At 47.1% G+C, this 22611-nt stretch overlaps 1 protein-coding gene across 3 annotated transcripts in view; it reads left to right on the top strand.

Annotated features, from left to right (window-relative positions):
* The window catches only part of LOC138769460 (NXPE family member 1-like), a 123907-nt gene that overhangs the window by 7203 nt on the left and 94093 nt on the right, over positions 1-22611 (top strand). The window contains exon 1 of one of the 3 annotated variants that reach the window (XM_069947960.1): positions 20683-21044. The exons of 1 other annotated variant lie outside the window; for it this stretch is intronic. The gene's annotated coding sequence lies outside the window, so the exon portion shown is untranslated. Of the gene's footprint in view, positions 1-20682; positions 21045-22611 lie in introns of those variants that run through there. One more of the 3 variants, XM_069947962.1, reaches the window with a different exon arrangement.

The raw sequence follows: 22611 nt of genomic DNA, 5'->3' as shown, positions 1-22611 counted from the left end.
GCGTATACTTACGCCCGATGTCGTTAAGGGGTTAAATGCATGCTTAGGTTAAGAACTTTATAAGGAGGCATATTTACTAAAAAAAATTGCTGATTGAAGCCAATTTGTGCAGTTTTGAATTATTATTATCCAAGTATGCACAAGCATATTATCCAAGTATGCATTATTATCCAAGTATAGCTGTGCATATCTATGTGTATCAGCATATAAGTACAAGCATTTTTAGGCTCAGGTCGCACATTAACACTAGTACTAAGCGAATACATTTGGAATAAATTGGTTTTAATCTGAATTAATCACATTTTTTTATGATTCACTTTGGGATTCTCTGGGTCAGTAGACAATGATATATATACCCAGGTGAAAGACGCACTTGTGATCAAGTGTCAGATAGGTGAAGAAACCTGTTAGTAAGCGCCCAGACGGGCAAGATCTTTTTGTTTGTTTTTATTCTTAAAAGCATGGTGTTGTATTTCTGTTTGCTGGACTCTTTATGCTTCAAATAAACGCCAAGCTGTCCTTTTATAAGTCCAAGTCTGATGTGAACTGTGTCCAAATACACCATCCCCGGGAAGATCCCTACAATATATATATATAATTTTTTTACTGTCTATGGCCTCAAAAGAGACTTGCCATAGAATACCTGTGCTGACCTGGCTTTCTGTATCTGTTTAAAGGGAATCAATCAACTCAATTGTGCTGATATGGGTCCCTGCTGCACAGCTTACAGTATCTCTGTTGTGCATCTCCCCAAAGCTACCAGCTGTGTCTGCTTTACAGGGGGGAAAAAGGTAGTCATGGGTGCCCCCCCCCCCCCCACCCTCATGCGGCAGAATAAAACTACTTTTTTCCCCACAGTACAGGTACAGCCAAAGACGTGGCTGGTAGCTTGTGGGAGCTGCACAGCAGGTCTATACTGTGCAGCAGGAAGACATGATTGGTCCCCTTTAATGTCATACAGTTTTCTGGACAAAAAGCACTGGTAGAAGCCGTTGTCAATCACTGCGTCCCCCTGTAGTCCTGAAGAGGGAGTCTTCATTGGTTCTTATTCTGGGCCATGACATGTCATTTAGGCCTTATCCACACATCAGTTTTTCTCCAGGATCCGTGATATCCTGGAGAAACCATCAGTGTGGCATCAGTGATGGATCACTTTTAGCAGATCAGCAAAAGCAGATAGGAGGGTAATAAATGGCCATGGGGTGGAGCCTGCCCCGGGCTGCATGGCACTGAGGTGCTCAATGAGAGGGCCACTGACTGTGGTGCCCTACTCTTTCCCTAACATGACTAGCTTGCTGCTTGCTAGTTGTCCTTCTTTATCTTTAACCCTTAGAGGACCCGGCCAATTTAAATTTTTGCGTTTTCGTTTTTTCCTCCTTGTTTAAAAGGCCATAGCACTTGCATTTTTTCACCTAGAAACCCACATGAGCCCTTATTTTTTGCGTCACTAATTGTACTTTGCAAAAATAGAAAAATACTATAGCACTCCTCTTTTTAGACTTGCCAGTCTTAATGAGTAAATAAATAACAAGTTAGTAAGAGATGCAATAGTTACCAGCCCTAGTGTCCAAATAGGGCAAAAACAGTCCAAAGTACAGCAAAGGTAACAGCATCTCACAAGGCGGATTAGATAAAAAAAAGTTATTGTTTATTCCAGCATGGCACCAATACGTTTCAACCGCAATGGTCTTTTTCAAGTATACAGGATCAGAAACATATCATGGTGTCACGATCCCCGTGACTTAGGTTCTGGCTAGTAGGCAACCGGGCTCACCTCGGACCGTCTTGGATCAGCTACCAACCAGAACCTAACACCCAGTTACACGTTTTCTGCTGCCACCACACGTCACAATAAGGCTGACGTGACACCTTACCCTTATGCACACCTAAGGCAACTACAAATTACATCTATCACAATCTTATGGTAATCACTTACCCCTGGTAACGTTTTACTTCAGAGACATAGGGCCTTTTTAGAACACAGGAAAGCTCTTATTAAAGTGAAATTTAATATCAAATAAAAAAGGACAGTGCATACAGTACAGGTCACAATAAAAAAGAGATGGTACAAAATATACAGACACATACATACACAGTAAAAACAGTTCTTAAAATAAAAAGGAGAAAACCAGAACCTACTTTGCTATCGGGCTGTTTGGAACTGGAACGCTATGGGGATTAGCAGGAACGGCGGGCCAACACACTCATAACAAGTTCCCCAAGTGTTGAACACTCTCCCATCATACTCCCTGCCTTATCAAGCATGGTGAGAGCAGTTGTCTCCCTCCCTCCTCTGACCTCACAGGGGGGTGACAGGGACTATGCTAATGAGCTAATGGTCCATCTTTTATGACCGGAGACGCTTGCCTGAAGATTTTCAAATCCTCATAACTTGGCAGGCGCGTTTCCGATCAGCATTCCAGGGGCATCAAACTACGGGGCATCACCTGCCGGTCACGGGCATACCAACCATGGGTCTGGTGTGTACCCGATTAGCAGGGGCTGGCTGGCAGATTTTAGCCTGGGGGGCAAGCACACGGCACTGGCCCTTGACTGGCAGGCTAGCGGCCCATCCACCACCCTGGCCCTTACCTGGTATTACCCTCCCCAAATAAGTGCGGGAAAGGAAGATTACACATGCGCCACAGAATTATAGTATTGTGGCCAGTGTTCCCAGCCACGAAAAGCCCTTGTGATATACATCTATTGGATTAAAGGGAACCTAGCTCCAGGTGCACAGCATAGTACCTTAGGGTGCCTTTAAACAGAGAGATTTATCTGACCGATGTTTGAAGCCAAAGCCAGGAACAGACTATAAGCAGAGAACAGGTAATAAAGGAAAAACTGAGATTTCTCCTCTTTTCAACTCCATTCCTGGCTTTGGCTTCAAAAATCTGTCAGCTAAATCTGTCTGTGTGAATGCACCCTTAAGGTACCATGCTGTGTACCCGGTGACCCTGTTATCAGTGCTGTAATGCCCTCTTGGTTCTCTTATCATGTTAAAACCATCAGCCCTGAATCTCTGCAGCACCAGCTGTTATCAGAGGATGTACTACAACTCCCAGCATATCCTGAGGGCTGCAGACTGTAAGTAAATGCTGGGAGTTGTAGTGTTTGCAGCTGTTGTACTTGGAGGATTCCTGGTGTATTGTATACTGGAGGCTTTGTGAGAGATCAGTATACAGAGTTCTGTGGGGGATCAGTATGTGGATGTGACCCCAGAACAGAACTAATAGGGGATAGAAGAAATATACCGTTACTGACCAAATCCAATACACCAGTATATAAGAAACATATATTGTCACTGTGACCACAACCATTACCACCCCATACTAACTAATACCACCACACCATAACTGAGATCCAGTATAACAAGACCAATAATACCAGTATAAAAGAAACAAATATCACAACCCCTTCACCACCACCGCCATTACTAACTAACATCCACTGTACAAATACCAGGATCATCCCCATAGAAGGTTCTCATTATTAAAATGTGTCTGCTGGTTGTGATCTCATGTGTAATCAAAGATACATAATGAACTGCTAGATAGCTATTTCCTACTGGATATCTATCTATCTATCTATCTCCTATCTATCTATCTATCTATCTATCTCCTATCTATCTATCTATCTCCTATCTATCTATCTATCTATCTATCTATCTATCTATCTATCTATCTCCTATCTATCTATCTCCTATCTATCTATCTATCTATCTCCTATCTATCTATCCATTATCTATCTATCTATCTATCTATCTATCTATCTATCTATCTATCTATCTATCTCCTATCTATCTATCTATCTATCTATCTATCTATCTATCTATCTATCTCCTATCTATCTATCTCCTATCTATCTATCTATCTATCTATCTATCTATCTATCTATCTATCTCCTATCTATCTATCTCCTATCTATCTATCTCCTATCTATCTATCTATCTATCTATCTATCTATCTATCTATCTATCTATCTCCTATCTATCTATCTATCTATCTATCTCCTATCTATCTATCTATCTCCTATCTATCTATCTATCTATCTCCTATCTATCTATCCATTATCTATCTATCTATCTATCTCCTATCTATCTATCTATCTATCTATCCATCTATCTATCTATCTCCTATCTATCTATCTATCCATCTATCTATCTATCTCCTATCTATCTATCTATCTATCTATCTATCCATTATCTATCTATCTATCTATCTATCCATTATCTATCTATCTATCTATCTATCTATCTATCTATCTCCTATCTATCTATCTCCTATCTATCTATCTCCTATCTATCTATCTCCTATCTATCTATCTCCTATCTATCTATCTATCTATCTATCTATCGCCTATCTATCTCCTATCTATCTCCGGTATAAGAACACTGACAATAGAACACAGTTGTCAAACTCCGTCCCTCCAGTTGTTACAACACTACAAATCCCATCATGACTGGACAGATAAACCATGACGGGAATTGTAGTTTTGCAACATCTGGAGGGACATAGTTTGACACCCCTGATAAGTTATAAGACCTTATAAGTTATTATAGTGCAGTTACATTCAGTGACTCACAGTAGGCGTCTTCTCTGCATGAAGAGACGTCCACTTTTCCTTTTCTTCTCCATCCGGCTCCGGCCATCATGAAGGCTTCTCTGGCCATGACTCCTCTCCACGGGATCTGTCAGACAGACATTTTAGGCTTCTTGCTCCAGCAACATCCTCATCAATACATCCCTCCATATAGAATAGCCCCCCGCTGCACATCTCTCCATATAGAATAGCCCCCCCCCCCCGCTGCACATCTCTCCATAAAGAAAAGCCCACCTGTGCATCCCCCATATAGGATAGCCCCCCCCTGTGCATCCCCCCATTTAGAATAGCCCCCCCCCCGTGCATCTCCCCATATAGAATAGCCCCCCGTGCATCCCCCCATATAGAATAGCCCCCTTGTGCAACCCCCCTCGTAGAATAGCCCCCTGTGCATCCCCCCTCATAGCATAGCCCCCTGTGCATCCCCCTTCATAGAATAGCCCCCCTGTGCGTTCTCCTTTATAGAATAGCTCCCCCTGTGCATCCCACTTATAGAATAGCTCCCCCTGTGCATCCCCCCCTCATAGAATAGCCCCTTGTGCATCCCCCCTCATAGAATAGCCCCCCTGTGCATCCCCCCCAATATAGAATAGCCCCCCTGTGCATCCTCCCATATAGAATAGCCCCCTGTGCACCCCCTCATAGAATAGCCCCCTGTGCATCCCCCTCATAGAATAGCTCCCCCTGTGCATCCCCCTCATAGAATAGCCCCCATGCACCCCCCCATATAGAATAGCCCCCATGCACCCCCACATATAGAATAGCCCCCCTGTGCATCCCCCTTCATAGAATAGCCCCCCTGTGCATTCTCCTTTATAGAATAGCCCCCCCTGTGCATCCCCCCTTATAGAATAGCTCCCCCTGTGCATTCTCCCTTATAGAATAGCTCCCCCTGTGCATCCCCCCCTCATAGAATAGCTCCCCCTGTGCATCCCCCCTCATAGAATAGCCCCCTGTGCATCCCCCTCATAGAATAGCCCCCTGTGCATCCCCCTTCATAGAATAGCCCCCCTGTGCATCCCCCCCTCATAGAATAGCCCCCCTGTGCACCCCCCCTTATAGAATAGCTCCCCCTGTGCATCCCCCCCCTCATAGAATAGCCCCCCTGTGCATCCCCCCCTCATAGAATAGCCCCCTGTGCACCCCCCCTTATAGAATAGCTCCCCCTGTGCATCCCCCCTTCATAGAATAGCCCCCCTGTGCATCCCCCCCTAATAGAATACCCCCCCTGTGCATTCTCCTTTATAGAATAGCCCTCTGTGCATCCCCCTAATAGAATATCCCCCTGTGCATCCCCCTTATAGAATAGCCCCCCATGCATCCCCCCATATAGAATAGCCTCCTTGTCCATCCCCCCTCATAGAATAGCCCCCCATGCACCCCCCCATATAGAATAGCCCCCCTGTGCATCCCCCCCTCATAGAATAGCCCCCCTGTGCACCCCCCCTTATAGAATAGCTCCCCCTGTGCATCCCCCCCTCATAGAATAGCCCCCTGTGCATCCCCCTAATAGAATAGCCCCCCTGTGCACCCCCCCTTATAGAATAGCTCCCCCTGTGCATCCCCCCTCATAGAATAGCCCCCTGTGCATCCCCCCTCATAGAATAGCCCCCTGTGCATCCCCCCCTAATAGAATATCCCCCTGTGCATCCCCCCTCATAGAATAGCCCCCCTGTGCACCCCCCCTTATAGAATAGCCCCCCTGTGCATCCCCCCTCATAGAATAGCCCCCTGTGCATCCCCCCTCATAGAATAGCCCCCTGTGCATCCCCCCTCATAGAATAGCCCCCTGTGCATCCCCCCCTAATAGAATATCCCCCTGTGCATCCCCCCTCATAGAATAGCCCCCCTGTGCACCCCCCCTTATAGAATAGCCCCCCTGTGCATCCCCCCTTATAGAATAGCCCCCCTGTGCACCCCCCCTTATAGAATAGCCCCCCTGTGCATCCCCCCTTATAGAATAGCCCCCTGTGCATCCCCCTTCATAGAATAGCCCCCCTGTGCATCCCCCCCTAATAGAATATCCCCCTGTGCATCCCCCCTCATAGAATAGCCCCCTTGTGCACCCCCCCTTATAGAATATCCCCCTGTGCATCCCCCCTCATAGAATAGCCCCCCTGTGCACCCCCCCTTATAGAATAGCCCCCCTGTGCATCCCCCCTTATAGAATAGCCCCCCTGTGCACCCCCCCTTATAGAATAGCCCCCCTGTGCATCCCCCCTTATAGAATAGCCCCCTGTGCATCCCCCTTCATAGAATAGCCCCCCTGTGCATCCCCCCTAATAGAATATCCCCCTGTGCATCCCCCCTTATAGAATAGCCCCCCTGCGCATCCCCCTTCATAGAATAGCCCCCCTGTGCATCCCCCCAATATAGAATAGCCCCCTTGTGCACCCCCCCTCATAGAATAGCCCCCTGTGCATCCCCCCTCATAGAATAGCCCCCTGTGCATCCCCCCTCATAGAATAGCCCCCTGTGCATCCCCCCCTAATAGAATATCCCCCTGTGCATCCCCCCTCATAGAATAGCCCCCCTGTGCACCCCCCCTTATAGAATAGCCCCCCTGTGCATCCCCCCTTATAGAATAGCCCCCCTGTGCACCCCCCCTTATAGAATAGCCCCCCTGTGCATCCCCCCTTATAGAATAGCCCCCTGTGCATCCCCCTTCATAGAATAGCCCCCCTGTGCATCCCCCCCTAATAGAATATCCCCCTGTGCATCCCCCCTCATAGAATAGCCCCCTTGTGCACCCCCCCTTATAGAATATCCCCCTGTGCATCCCCCCTCATAGAATAGCCCCCCTGTGCACCCCCCCTTATAGAATAGCCCCCCTGTGCATCCCCCCTTATAGAATAGCCCCCCTGTGCACCCCCCCTTATAGAATAGCCCCCCTGTGCATCCCCCCTTATAGAATAGCCCCCTGTGCATCCCCCTTCATAGAATAGCCCCCCTGTGCATCCCCCCCTAATAGAATATCCCCCTGTGCATCCCCCCTTATAGAATAGCCCCCCTGCGCATCCCCCTTCATAGAATAGCCCCCCTGTGCATCCCCCCAATATAGAATAGCCCCCTTGTGCATCCCCCCTCATAGAATAGCCCCCCCCCCCCGGTGTGGCCACATGTTAATGGGTTTAAAAAAAAAGAAAAACAACTCACCTTTCCTCGGGCCGGATCTTCAGTGTGCAGCAGCTTCTCCCTGCTACTGCAGCGCGGCGGCTCCTCGCCTCTCCCTTTCCTATCAGGTCCTCAGCGGTGCGCGTCAGGGAAGTGACGTCACCGCTGGGGACCTGATGTAGGTGCCTGCAGACGTGCCTGCGTACAGCACGTCTGCGGCTCCTGGGGGATCAGGCGGCCCGGAAGAGACTGAGGGAATAGCGCGGCGGCCGGCCGCGCTATTCTTTCAGTCTCTACTGCAGAGAGTCGGCCGCGGGTCGCGGCCCACTCATTGGTGGGGAAGACCGGCCCGGGGGGCACATGCCCTCCTGCCCCCCGGCCCAGCCCGCCCCTGCCGATTAGGGGAGTTACAGGTTTCCCTGGGTTCCCCTAGAGCCACTTTCTTGCTTTTACAATGGTGGGTCCCTCTCCCTACCCTGCTGACCTGTAGCGAATCTCACCTCTGGAATATGACAGCTTGTCATCTTTCTGAAGGGGTCAAATTTCTCCATAGACGTCTACAGTGACCTCTGATTGTCTCCTGCGTGAACTCTGGATGCATATTGCAGCCAGACCCCTTGTCATAAAGCCATTACGCCATGAGGACGTTTTATTGCGCCCCCAGTCTGGTAAGAGATAAGCGAATCTGTTAATATCCAGGACTCTCACTATATGGCCCCAATCCATCTAGCCATGACATCTAGTGCCCAAAGGAAAACAGGACACCAGCTTCAAAAAGAAACAAAAAAAAAGTGTGTGTGGGGGGGGGGGGGGGGGGGGGGGGGGGGGGGCGAGGAGCTTTGCCAAATATGAGTGATCAGGGATATTTTATTCAAGATCGTGAATATATATTGATCATCCTCACACCTCCCCCTTTGAGATATGGCACGGGACTATTGATCCATCCATCAATATCCCACGCCATCCTCGACCACTTCGCCCTGCCGGGACAATCCGTCAGCATTACCATGATTACTTCCCTTCTTGTGTTGGATGGTGAACTCATACTGCTGCAGCGCCAAACTCCACCTCAGCAACTTCCCGTTGTCACCAGCTACCCGGTGTAACCAACTCAGAGGGTTGTGATCAGTAATGACCGTAAATCGGCGCCCATACAGGTACGACTGCAACTTCTGCAGGGCCCACACGATGGCTAAGCACTCTTTCTCCACCGTGGCGTATGCTACTTCCCTAGATAGCAGTTTCCTACTCAGGTAAAGTATGGGATGCTCTTCCCCTGCTGCATTGACCTGACTGAGCACAGCGCCTAGGCCATATGCGCTGGCGTCAGTCTGGACGATGAATTGGCGGTTAAAGTCGGGGCTTTGCAAGACTGGTGCGCTTGCCAGGGCCCGCTTTAGCGCCGTTAGAGCTTGCTCACAATCTGGGGTCCAACTAATCACTTGTGGCAATCTCTTTTTTGTGAGGTCCGTTAAGGGTTTTGCAAGGGTGCTATAGTTGGGAATGAACTTCCTATAGTACCCTGCAGTCCCTAGAAAGGACATCACCTGCTTTTTGGTCTTGGGGGTGGGCCAGGCTACAATAGCCTCCACCTTACCTTGTTCGGGTCTCAAGGTCCCTCCCCCTACTCTGTGTCCAAGGTACTGGACCTCTGTCATGGCCATCTGACACTTTCCAGGCTTGATTGTCAGCCCGGCTGTTTGGATCCGCTGTAGCACCTGTGACAGGTGGGACAGGTGATCCTCCCAGGTCTGACTAAACACAGCGATGTCATCCAGGTAAGCTACTGCAAACCCTTCAAACTCCTCGAGCAGCTGGTTAACCAAGCGCTGAAATGTGGCAGGGGCATTCTTCATGCCAAAGGGCATGACGACATACTCGTACAGCCCAAATGGCGTGATGAAGGCTGACCTCTCCTGGGCTTCTTTGGACATGGGAATCTGCCAGTATCCCCTACTTAAGTCCATAATCGTGATGTATTGGGCACCGGCGAGCTGATCCAGTAACTCTTCAATGCGGGGCATCGGATACGCATCGAACACCGTGATGGCATTCAGTTTCCGATAGTCCCCACAAAAACGAGTTGTCCGGTCTTTCTTAGGGATAAGAACAACCGGTGAGGCCCATGAGCTATGGGATCTCTGGATCACGCCCATGCCCAACATCTCCTCTATCTCCCTCTTCATGTCCGCCCGCACCTCTAAGGAGACCCGGTAGGCTGACTGTCGGATAGGGAGGTGCGCACCCGTGTCTACATGGTGCACCGCAAGGCTAGTCCTCCCTGGTTTCCCCGTGAACGTGGACAGGAACGGGTTCAGCACCGCCCACAGCTGGGACTTCTGGGTCTCTGTTAGCTGTGGGTTCAGCTGGGCCTCGGCTAGGGTCCCCTCGGTCTTTGCATCAGCTACGACGTCAACTAGACTGTCACTCTCCCCTTCCTCTGGCAGACTGCACACTGGCATGACACACGTGTCACGCTCCACATGGGCCTTGATCATGTTAACATGAAACACTTTGTGCTTCTTGCGAATATGATCAATAGTGACAACATAGTTCACATCATTCACCCGCTGGTGAATGGTGTAAGGTCCTTCCCATGCGGCCTGCAGCTTGTTTTGAGGCATGGGTATTAGTACCCACACCTTTTGTCCGACGGCGTAAATGCGCTCTCGGGCATTTCGGTCGTACCACCTTTTCTGACTATCCTGCGCCTGGGCCATGTTCTCCTGAACCAGGCCGGTCAGGGTTTCCATCCTCTCCCTGAATCTTAGTACATAGTCTACGACCGAGACGTCAGGGTGACCCACTTCTCCCTCCCAGGATTCCTTGATGAGATCTAGGGGACCCCGTACTCGTCTTCCATAGAGGAGCTCAAACGGAGAGAACCCAGTGGATGCCTGAGGTACTTCTCTGTAAGCAAATAGCAGGTGCGGGAGGTAGCGCTCCCAGTCCCGTCCGTGGGACTCCACAAGCATCTTGAGCATCTGCTTGAGGACGCCATTGAACCGCTCACACAGACCATTAGTCTGTGGGTGATAGGCACTGGCGACCAGATGCTGCACCTGTATTTTCTTGCAGAGGCACTCCATCAAGTTAGACATAAACTGTGTTCCCTGATCCGTCAGCATCTCCTTAGGAAATCCTACTCGGGAAAAGATGGTGAGAAGTGCATCCGCAACTTTATCGGCCCTGATGGAGGATAGGGCAACTGCTTCTGGGTACCTAGTAGCATAATCTACCACGGTAAGAATGTAGCTTTTGCCAGAACTACTGGGTACTGCTAACGGTCCTACAATATCTACGGCCACCCGCTGGAACGGCTCATCTATGATCGGTAAAGGGATGAGGGGAGCCTTGGGAACATGCCCAGGCTTTCCCATCCTTTGACAGACCAGACATGACCGGCAGAAGTTAGCCACTTCTTTTCCCATACCCGGCCAATAGAAACGCTGTTTCAACCGGTCCTGGGTCTTGCGGATACCCAAGTGGCCTGCGAGGGGTATCTCATGGGCCACTTGCAGTAGTCGCTCCCGGAATGGACGAGGCACTACCAGCTGCCTACTCTGCACCCATTCCGGTTGATCCTCGGTGGGAATCATCTGCCTATAGAGACGGCCCTGATCCCAGGTTATCCGCTCGGTATCAGACTCAGCCGGGGTGCTATCAGCCAGCTCTCTCAGTTTCTGTAACGTCCCATCAGTCAGCAAAGCTGCCTGAAATTGGGCCCAGTCACTTTGAGAGTTGCCAGACATCACCTCGTCTGCTCTGATGCCTTGATTCAGCTGTGAGCTGTCAGCTGACCCTCCAGCTGCTGGTATACACACCGCAGGGGGGCTTCCACTCACTGTGTCAGAGTGGCCCCGCCCACTACGCGTCACCACAGCTATGTACTTACAATCTGTTCCGCCCACCTGCTGAGGATCAGGGGTGAGGGGGACAGATGGAAGCCTGGTACAGTCCTGGTTATATACATCAGATTCATTACCTATGTAATTGGCATCAGGATTAGTACTCATGTTTATCACATTTAAAGGGTTAGTACAAACAGTGAGGTCATCTTTATAGACCTCCGCACTAGCACCAACCAATGAGGGGGATGCACATGAAATGCCAGGAACCTGTGAATCCTCCCTGACATCAGCAGGTACATAGTGGGAGACTAAGGAACCAAGATCAGTGGCTAATAAGACATCCGTGGGAATATGATCCGTCACTCCCACCTCCCTTATTCCACTCCCAGCCCCCCAGTCAAGAAATACCCTCGCCATGGGCAAAGCGGGGCTCACTCCTCCAATCCCAGTCACAGTTCGTGTTTTCCCAGGGATTAAGTCCTCTTCGTTCACCAGTTCCGGGCGAACCAGGGTGATCTCCGCCCCAGTGTCCCTCAAGCCCATCGTGATTTTGTTACCCACGGTAACGGCCTGCATGTTATCACTGAGCTTCCCTCCCCGTCCACCCACAAACAAAACAGTAGATGGGGAAACCGGTGATTTGGGCACAGGGGTTGGTTTCTTCCTCTCGGGACAGTCTCGACTAATATGTCCCCCTTTGCGACACATAAAACAGATGCGGGTATCAGCAACAGGTTTGGTGGGGACCACAGGGGTAAAACCCCCAGAGGGTCGAGTAGCAGGGACAGAGTTGGTAGAAGTCTGCTTACCCCCTTTCCAGCTGGTCACTGCCGGCTTCTGATAGTGCGGGGCCCGATTGGCGGTGTACGTGTCGGCCAGCTTGGCTGCTTGCGCGGCATCTCTGGGTTCTCGGTCCAAGATGAACTGACGAACTTCTGCGGGACACAGGTGCAAAAACTGATCCTTGACCATCAGGTCTTTGAGATCCTCAAAGGTGTGGATAGACAGTCCTTCGATCCACTGGTGAAAGTTGGTGTTCAATCCATCAATGACATCTGAGTAACTGTCATGAGGTCCACGCTGCATAGCCCGGAATCGTTTCCGATACATCTCTGGCGAGAGATTGTATTTCTGGATGAGGGCTTGCTTAATGGCCTCATAGTCACCGTCCTTGTCTCTGGGCAAGGAGACAAAAACCTCCAGGGCTTTGCCTCTCAGTCCTGGGGTCAAGTACCGCGCCCACTGCTCACAAGGCAACTGGTACTGTCTGCAAATTTTCTCAAAGCCTCTGAGAAACGTGTCCAGGTCCCCATCCTTCTCCATCACCGGGAAGTGATCTAAACGGGGTTTAAGGTGTCCCGTCTCACTGGACTCACGGTTGGGTGGGAAATTACTGGACCTCTGGGCACGTGCTAGTTCCAGCTGATGCTGCCTCTCGGCCTCTGCCTGTCGTGCGGTGAATTCTCGTTCAGCTTGGCGTTCGCGTGCTGCGAATTCTCGATCAGCCTCCTGCTGTCGTGCTGCTGCAAATTCCCGTATAAGCTCCAACCGCACAGCTTGGTCGCAGTCGGCCATCTGTTGGAGAATCAAAGGTAAAGGAGAGTCCGTACCATTCTGCGGACTGGCGCTACCAGTACGTTGGTGCCCCATTGATTCCAGAACCGGACCCTCTGCTGCCTCCGATGATGGTGTGGAGACCACAGGCTGCTCTGGCCGGGCATCATCTTCCATCAATGCTTGGATCAGCTGGTCTTTACTGCGATTCCCTCCTTCCAGACCTCTTTGCTCACAAAGGCTGCGTAGCCCATCTCTCGTGTAATTTCGATATGCCTCCGCCATTTTAGCAGGGATTTGCCAAATAAAAGATAGGATAGAAGAACAGAGAACAGGGGAGGGGAAAAACTGTTTCACGTATATATATATATATGTCTGTTATAACCAAGTGTATGCACTGAGAGCCTTCCTGTAGACTGAGAAAGTCTGCTACAGATAACTCAGCCCTTAAGTGTACAGAGCAATTTATTACTCCACAGACTTAATGTTCTAAGATATCCCACCGCTGCCACCAATTTGTCACGATCCCCGTGACTTAGGTTCTGGCTAGTAGGCAACCGGGCTCACCTCGGACCGTCTTGGATCAGCTACCAACCAGAACCTAACACCCAGTTACACGTTTTCTGCTGCCACCACACGTCACAATAAGGCTGACGTGACACCTTACCCTTATGCACACCTAAGGCAACTACAAATTACATCTATCACAATCTTATGGTAATCACTTACCCCTGGTAACGTTTTACTTCAGAGACATAGGGCCTTTTTAGAACACAGGAAAGCTCTTATTAAAGTGAAATTTAATATCAAATAAAAAAGGACAGTGCATACAGTACAGGTCACAATAAAAAAGAGATGGTACAAAATATACAGACACATACATACACAGTAAAAACAGTTCTTAAAATAAAAAGGAGAAAACCAGAACCTACTTTGCTATCGGGCTGTTTGGAACTGGAACGCTATGGGGATTAGCAGGAACGGCGGGCCAACACACTCATAACAAGTTCCCCAAGTGTTGAACACTCTCCCATCATACTCCCTGCCTTATCAAGCATGGTGAGAGCAGTTGTCTCCCTCCCTCCTCTGACCTCACAGGGGGGTGACAGGGACTATGCTAATGAGCTAATGGTCCATCTTTTATGACCGGAGACGCTTGCCTGAAGATTTTCAAATCCTCATAACTTGGCAGGCGCGTTTCCGATCAGCATTCCAGGGGCATCAAACTACGGGGCATCACCTGCCGGTCACGGGCATACCAACCATGGGTCTGGTGTGTACCCGATTAGGGGAGTTACAGGTTTCCCTGGGTTCCCCTAGAGCCACTTTCTTGCTTTTACAATGGTGGGTCCCTCTCCCTACCCTGCTGACCTGTAGCGAATCTCACCTCTGGAATATGACAGCTTGTCATCTTTCTGAAGGGGTCAAATTTCTCCATAGACGTCTACAGTGACCTCTGATTGTCTCCTGCGTGAACTCTGGATGCATATTGCAGCCAGACCCCTTGTCATAAAGCCATTACGCCATGAGGACGTTTTATTGCGCCCCCAGTCTGGTAAGAGATAAGCGAATCTGTTAATATCCAGGACTCTCACTATATGGCCCCAATCCATCTAGCCATGACATCTAGTGCCCAAAGGAAAACAGGACACCAGCTTCAAAAAGAAACAAAAAAAAGTGTGTGTGTGGGGGGGGGGGGGGGGGGGGGGGGGGTGAGGAGCTTTGCCAAATATGAGTGATCAGGGATATTTTATTCAAGATCGTGAATATATATTGATCATCCTCACACATGGTATATAAAGCACTTCCAGCCAATAGCTGGTGTAATCCAATCAGTACAATTAAAATAATTTAACCCATACCACCCCTGTGACACAATCACTATATACATATACTTTATTAGAACTCACAAAAGGTGCTTCATAGGTTAAAAACATACTCAGAGAGACCCACCTCCCTGCAGCTGCGATCTCCAAATAGAGCGAGGAAGGAGCGTGCCATGCGCAGATGCCGTCGTCCTGCCGCATCCACCGCATCAAAAGCCAATCGCAGCGTCGTGGGCGTTACCTCGTGCGGTCAGCTGACCGCTGTCATGGCGACCACAGACGCCATACTACACAGATATCAGCAAACCCCATTAGAAGTCCATATTCAGTAAAGCACGTCCAAGCTTACATTAGGTGCCATCCAGTTCTTCTTAGATCATCATCTGAAGCAAAGTTCTTTATTGGAGTTCCGGCTTGGTAGATATTGCCGACGCACAACACTCATTCATCCACAGTATCTCTAGAGTTTACAAACACGGTCAAACATTAGTGTAGATGGTAAAGTCTCTTATTTCCACAATCACTTCATGATCGCACCAATAGGGCTACAATGTCCATTGATTAATCAGACGTCATAAGGAGTATTCTCTCACCATGGTTCCCAATGGCATCGCCGCGCAGTCCACACACAGTCTCCCATGTGTGTCCGCTACTCGCCAGTAGCCTCGGATCCCGTTCAACAAGGTTAAGAGTCCACTCCAATAGTCGAGTTAAGCCCCAATCCGCGTACGAATTCACTTCTGGTTTAGATGGAACAGACCTTTTCATATGCATGGAATTTCCGTCCGTGTCCATAACTCATATAAGGGCAGATTGACAACCATACAATCAATCCACTCTGAAGATATTATGGCTTAATATGGCAGCAGTCGGCAAAAACATCAATACACCGGATATAAACTTGTGTCAACTTTATACGTAATTGCTTCACACAAATCCGACACCTTGGCGTCGTATCAGATTTTCTAACGAGACATAGGGGTATTGCTGACATCTTATGTAGTAGTAAACTCCTCCTCATAGCACATCTTTAATTTGGCAGAACTCAACCCGGAAAAGGTGTCCAATCTGTAAATAGTAAATAAAGAATTGTTAAAAACATGTAAATGTAAAAAACTATAAAAAACACATTAAAAAATCCCATAATACAGCCTTAACGCATCACATACCAGGCAACACCTTATATTCCAAGTTCAATCCCTTTGGGGCCAAAGTGCCCAACAGAAAAATCCACTTTAACTCCAGCTTTTTTAACTTAAGTTTCTTATCACCACCTCTCACTAGTGGTGCAACATGATCTATTACACGGAATTGTAGCTGACTCATGGTATGTCTCGCTTCCAGAAAATGTTGGGGAATTGGTAATTCTGTTTTCCCTGTCCGGATCGTGCTCTTAAGTTTCTTGATCCTCACCCTGATATCATTAGTGGTCTCCCCCACATAGTATAAGCCACAAGGACAAGAGATTATGTAAACAACATAGTCAGATCTACAACTAAATCTTTGCTTAATTGTGAATTTCTGTCCTGTGTGGGGATGACTAAATGTATCACCTTTCAGCATATTACTGCAACAAGAGCAACTCAAGCATGGGAAACATCCCATTTTACTGGTCTTAAGTGTAGTTTGTCTAAGACCTCTAGATATGCCAACATCCGATTTCACCACCATGTCTTTGATGTTACGTGTACGTTTGTATGACATCATAGGGGGATTCTTGAACTCCTCTATCTTAAGGCATCCCTTAGCAATAATACCCCAATTCTTTCTGAGAATGTTTGCAATTTTACCACTAAGTGGTCCAAGAGTGGAGATGAAAGGTATACGCTTTTCCATATTGCACAATTTGGGTTTAAATAGATCAGACCTTGGCATATCCAGAGCCCTATTCTTATGTTTTTGGACTAGCTGTGGAGGGTGTCCCCTGGCAATGAATTTCTCACACATAGAGTTCAATCTATCATCCACTACCTCCTCTTGTCCAACCACTCGTCTGACTCTGAGCATTTGGCTCCAGGGTAGTGACTCTAGCATTCTTTTTGGGTGGTTACTCTGAAAATGTAAAATGTTGTTCCTATCCGTTGGCTTTACGTAAAGATCGGATTCCAGTCTATCATCAATTTTGAAGATGCGTGTATCAAGGAATTGGATTTCCACCTGTGAGGACACTAGAGTGAATTGCAAACCGTCATGTATAGTGTTTAAATAGTCACGAAAACAAAATAGCTCCTCCTTTGTCCCCTCCCACAAAAGAAAAATATCATCTATATACCAAAGCCAGCAACGGACATGACTCCAGAAAGATGACACATACACGAACTCCTCCTCCAGGACCGCCATGTAGATGTTTGCATACGTTGGGGCCACATTGGACCCCATGGCGGTCCCGCGACGCTGCAAGAAAAATTCATCGCCAAACGCAAAAAAATTCAAACAGATATGCAACAAATTTTCCTTTGACATTATGTTACTCAATGCGGAATGTTTACAAACAGAGGTGGAGAATAGCAAAGTTAAAATCTTGACTTATGAAAGACAACTTAAAACGTTGATTCCTGCTGAGCAATGGACACAAATATCTGAGAAAGTGGAAGCGAATATTAAAAAATTCGGTACAGACATAGAGGAAGTAAAGAAAAATAAATGGTTCAGGGATATGTATGATTATGATAATGGACAAGTCTATAATTGGCATTCTTCAGTTGATTTTCAACAGGACAGAAAGAAAAAACCTAAAGGACGTAAAGTAAATTGTGGAAAAAACTTCAAACAAAGAAAGGAACGTGACTTTGGTTTCACTGATGAATATGACTCTACAGATGACTCAACACAAGGAGCAACAGGAAGGAATCCAGCACCTTTTTTGGACAAAGGCCCAATGAGAGATGCAGGAGGCGGACGCGCAGAGGAGGGCGCAAAAACTGGAGGAAACGTAAGAGAGAACAACAACAAAAACAACAGGGTGACTCGCACGACAGGGAAACGCAATCCACCGACATAGCCCAAGCCTCCCTAGTGGTAAATATTTCTGATATTTCTCTAACCGATGAAAAAATGCATTTATTATCTAAAGGTTTATCATTTTGTCCCATCTATTCTATGGATTGGTTCAGATTGGACCTGGACTTACATAATTTTTTTCGCAGATTAAAACTAAGTGTTTTTTTCAGAGCAGCCTAAAAGCAAACCCAAGTACAAACAGGACAATATGCTTTGTTTGAAGGATAAAGGTTTGACTAATGTGAGCAACTTTTATCCACCTGTACATAATCATTGTGTGGAAGCATATGTACAAATTGTTTTGAAGGAAGAGGAGTCATTAAGACAGAGGGAACAAAAAGGTGTTGTTAATTTTAACCTCACTAGGCCAGAAAAGCAAGCTCTGGAGGAGCTGATGTCGGATGTGCGCATCATCATCAAGCCCGCCGACAAGGGCGGGGCCTTGGTGGTGATGCGCACTGATGCCTATAAACAGGAGGTATATAGACAAATTTATGATGTGGAAGTCTATACTAAACTATCGAATAACCCCATCTTTGAGTTCCAGAGGGAACTAGGGAAACTGGTGACTGATGCAATGACGATGGGGATTAATGATGAACATCTGCATGAGTATTTATTGATTGAGAACCCCACCACACCGGTTATATATATGCTCCCTAAAATCCATAAGCGGCTGGACGCCCCTCCAGGGCGTCCAATCGTTTCTGGAAGAGGTTCAGTATGCTCTAATGTTGCCATTTTTCTTGACCGTAAACTCAGACACTTTGCTGTAGAAACTGACTCTTATGTTAGAGATACAAGCGATTTTCTAACTAAAATTTCTACCTTACATGTTACAGGCCAATGTATATTAGCGTCTTTTGACGTAGTTTCACTTTACACGTCAATTTCACACGACCTGGGTTTGAGTGCAGTTCGGAAGAAACTCACCAGCACGGACATGCCTCCAGAACACACGGAATTCCTCCTGACGCTGCTTGAATTCGTCTTGCGTAAGAATTTTTTGCGTTTGGCGATGAATTTTTCTTGCAGTGTAGCGGGACCGCCATGGGGTCCAATGTGGCCTGGAGGAGGAGTTCGTTTATGTGTCATCTTTCTGGAGTCATGTCCGTTGGATGATAGATTGAACTCTGTGTGAGAAATTCATTGCCAGGGGATACCCTCCACAGCTAGTCCAAAAACATAATACTAGGGCTCTGGATATGCCAAGGTCTGATCTATTTAAACCCAAATTACGCACTATGGAAAAGCGTATACCTTTCATCTCCACTTTTGGACCACTTAGTGGTAAAATTGCAAACGTTCTCAGAAAGAATTGGGGTATTATTGCTAAGGGATGCCCTAAGATAGAGGAGTTTAAGAATCCCCTTATGATGTCATACAAACGTACACGTAACATCAAAGACATGGTGGTGAAATCGGATGTTGGCATATCTAGAGGTCTTAGACAAACTACACTTAAGACCAGTAAAATGGGATGTTTCCCATGCTTGAGTTGCTCTTGTTGCAGTAATATGCTGAAAGGTGATACATTTAGTCATCCCCACACAGGACAGAAATTCACAATTAAGCAAAGATTTAGTTGTAGATCTGACTATGTTGTTTATATAATCTCTTGTCCTTGTGGCTTATACTATGTGGGGGAGACCACTAATGAAATCAGGGTGAGGATCCAGAAACATAAGAGCACGATCCGGACAGGGAAAACAGAATTACCAATTCCCCAACATTTTCTGGAAGCGAGACATACCATGAGTCAGCTACAATTCCGTGTAATAGATCATGTTGCACCACTAGTGAGAGGTGGTGATAGGAAACTTAAGTTAAAAAAGCTGGAGTTAGGGTACAAACCCACACACCGTATACACAGCAGATACGCAACAAATACGCAGCAAATTCGCAGCAGGTTTGTTGGTACAGATTTGATGCTGTGTTAAGTTATTTTGATCTAATCTGCTGCGTATTTGCTGCGTGTTTGCTGCGTATTTGCTGCGTATCGCAGCAGTAAATACGCTGCATATACGGTGTGTGGGTTTATACCCTTAAAGTGGATTTTTCTGTTGGGCACTTTGGCCCCAAAGTGATGCGTTAAGTCGGTATTATGGGATTTTTTAATGTGTTTTTTACATTTACATGTTTTTAACAATTCTTTATTTACTATTTACAGATTGGACACCTTTTCCGGGTTGAGTTCTGCCAAATTAAAGATGTGCTATGAGGAGGAGTTTACAACTACATAAGATGTCAGCAATACCCCTATGTCTCGTTAGAGAATCTGATACGACGCCAAGGTGTCGGATTTGTGTGAAGCAATTATGTATAAAGTTGACACAAGTTTATATCCGGTGTATTGATGTTTTTGCTGACTGCTGCCATATTAAGCCATAATATCTTCAGAGTGGATTGATTGTATGGTTGTCAATCTGCCCTTATATGAGATATGGACACGGACGGAAATTCCATGCATATGAAAAGGTCTGTTCCATCTAAACCAGAAGTGAATTTGTACGCGGATTGGGGCTTAACTTGACTATTGGAGTGGACTCTAAACCTTGTTGAACGGGATCCGAGGCTACTGGCGAGTAGCGGACACACATGGGAGACTGTGTGTGGACTGCGCGGCTATGCCACGGGAACCATGGTGAGAGAATACTCCTTATGACGTCTGATTAATCAATGGACATTGTAGCCCTATTGGTGCGATCATGAAGTGATTGTGGAAATAAGAGACATTACCATCTACACTAGTGTTTGATCGTGTTTGTAAACTCTAGAGATACTGTAGATGAATGAGTGTTGTGCGTCGGCAATATCTACCAAGCCGGAACTCCAATAAAGAACTTTGCTTCAGATGATGATCTAAGAAGAACTGGATGGCACCTAATGTAAGCTTGGACGTGCTTTACTGAATATGGACTTCTAATGGGGTTTGCTGATATCTGTGTAGTATGGCGTCTGTGGTCGCTATGACAGCGGTCAGCTGACCGCTCGAGGTAACGCCCACGATGCTGCGATTGGCTATTGATAGCGCATGCGGCATCTGCGCATGGCACGCTCCTTCCTCGCTCTATTTGGAGATCGCAGCTGCAGGGAGGTGGGTCTCTCTGAGTATGTTTTTAATCTATGAAGCACCTTTTGTGAGTTCTAATAAAGTATATGTATATAGTGATTGTGTCACAGGGGTAGTATGGGTTAAATTATTTTAATTGTACTGATTGGATTACACCAGCTATTGGCTGGAAGTGCTTTATATACCATGATATGTTTCTGATCCTGTATACTTGAAAAAGACCATTGCGCTTGAAACGTTGTATTGGTGCCATGCTGGAATAAACAAGAACTTTTTTATCTAATCCGCCTTGTGAGATGCTGTTACCTTTGCTGTACTTTTAATTGTACTTTGCAATGACAGGCGGAATTTTTGCATAAAGTACACTGCGAAACCAGAAAAAAAATTCAAAGTGTGGTGAAATTGAAAAAAAAAGAATACACATTTCTTTTATTTGGGGGGTTTGTGTTTTTATGCCGTTCGCCCTGGGGTAAAACTGACTTGTTATATATGTTCCTCAAGTCGTTATGATTAAAAGGATATATAACATGTCTAACCTTTCTTTTATCTGATGGCCGGTAAAAAATTCAAACCATTGTTAACAAATGTATGTCACTTAAAATCGCTCCATTCCCAGGCTTATAGCGCTTTTATCCTTTGGTCTATGGGGCTATGTCAGGTGTAATTTTTTGCGCCATGATGTTTACTTCCTATCGGTACCTTGATTGCGCATATGCGACTTTTTGATCGCTTTTTATTACAATTTTTCTGGATTTGATGCGACCAAAAATGCGCAATTTTGCACTTTGGGATTTTTTGGCGCTTACGCCGTTTACCGTGCGAAATCAGTAATGTGATTAATTAATAGTTCGGGCTATTACGGACATGGCGATAGCAAACATGTTTATTTATTTATTTTTATTTATAACATGGGAAAAGGGGGGTGATTCTGACTTTTATTTGGGGAGGGGGCTTTTTACTTATAATATCACTTTTATTTTTACTTTTACACATATACTAGAAGCCCCCCTGGGCTGAGTATATGCACTTAGATCTCTCATTGAGATCTTTGCTGTATAGTTATACAGCAAAGATCAATGAGATCGGCACTCGTTTGCTTTCGGCAAACGAGTGCCGAGTCGGGGACGGGCCATCTTGGAGAGGTCCCCGGCCGGCAGCAGGTACGGCGTTGTCCCGGAGGAGCGATCTCACCCACTATACCACCACCGATCATCTGCAGCCGGTAATCGGAGCCAGCTGTCATCTTTGACAGCTGCCTCAGATTACCTGATTAGCGGGCAAGGCGATCACACCGTGCCCACTAATAGCCGCGATCTACAGGCGGGCTACAGGCGGCATCCGGGATCGTGGCAGTTCAGAGCGCGGCCGCCGCCCGGCCCCGCTCTGGACGCGGGGAGGTTGCCCTGGTCGTACGGGTACGTCCAGGGTCGTCTAAGGGTTAACCCAGCCAATCTTGGCATTCCCTCCCCCTCTGTTATAACCCAGAGGGCTGTTCTAATTCCTCAGTCATAGCTGAGCACAGAACTTTGTCCACCATCCCTCCTGTTTTTCCTATGTTTCAATGTTGTCAAAGTCAAAAGAAGATGTTCAC

Source organism: Dendropsophus ebraccatus, chromosome 12 (genome assembly GCF_027789765.1).
Source record: "Dendropsophus ebraccatus isolate aDenEbr1 chromosome 12, aDenEbr1.pat, whole genome shotgun sequence".
Taxonomy (NCBI): domain Eukaryota; kingdom Metazoa; phylum Chordata; class Amphibia; order Anura; family Hylidae; genus Dendropsophus; species Dendropsophus ebraccatus.
This window is presented reverse-complemented; position numbering and strand designations above follow the sequence as displayed.